The sequence below is a fragment of the Triticum dicoccoides genome, chromosome 3B, assembly GCF_002162155.2.
Source record: "Triticum dicoccoides isolate Atlit2015 ecotype Zavitan chromosome 3B, WEW_v2.0, whole genome shotgun sequence".
Taxonomy (NCBI): domain Eukaryota; kingdom Viridiplantae; phylum Streptophyta; class Magnoliopsida; order Poales; family Poaceae; genus Triticum; species Triticum dicoccoides.
The window spans coordinates 42337725-42338111 of NC_041385.1; the positions used below are offsets into that span (position 1 = coordinate 42337725).

The 387-nt window shown below is 42.9% G+C and overlaps 1 long non-coding RNA gene across 1 annotated transcript in view; it reads right to left on the reverse strand.

Moving 5' to 3' along the window:
* Positions 1 to 229: 229 nt before the first annotated feature.
* Positions 230 to 387, reverse strand: part of LOC119280701 — a 1952-nt gene continuing 1794 nt past the window's right edge. The window contains exon 3 of the long non-coding RNA XR_005138154.1: positions 230 to 363. This is a non-coding gene — a long non-coding RNA (uncharacterized LOC119280701). The remainder of the gene's footprint in view (positions 364 to 387) is intronic.

Genomic DNA, 387 nt, shown 5'->3' on the forward strand with positions numbered 1-387 from the left:
ATTTTTTGCTTTATTTCTTCATTATTTTATATACATGTATTTTGTTCACAGTAAGAGACCATATTACTAAGCCTGAATATGTCAGCAGTAAAAGAAAATCACCATAGGCCACTGACCACCACCACTGACCACATATCTATCAGCTCGATGGCTAGAGCAAAGCACAGAATGACCACAAAAGCTAGTTTAAAGAGCATGAAGAGGAGAGGCCAGGGACTCACCTAATGTAGTTGTAGCCTAGGAGGCAGCCATGGGAGCCCAGGTCATCACACCATGTACGAACTACTCGATGGACTCAATGTCGAGCCCTTCATCTTGACAACCCACTCTACATAGCCCTTGAGCGTATCAGGTTAACTCAACCTGTAACAATAAAGTCAGGTCCTT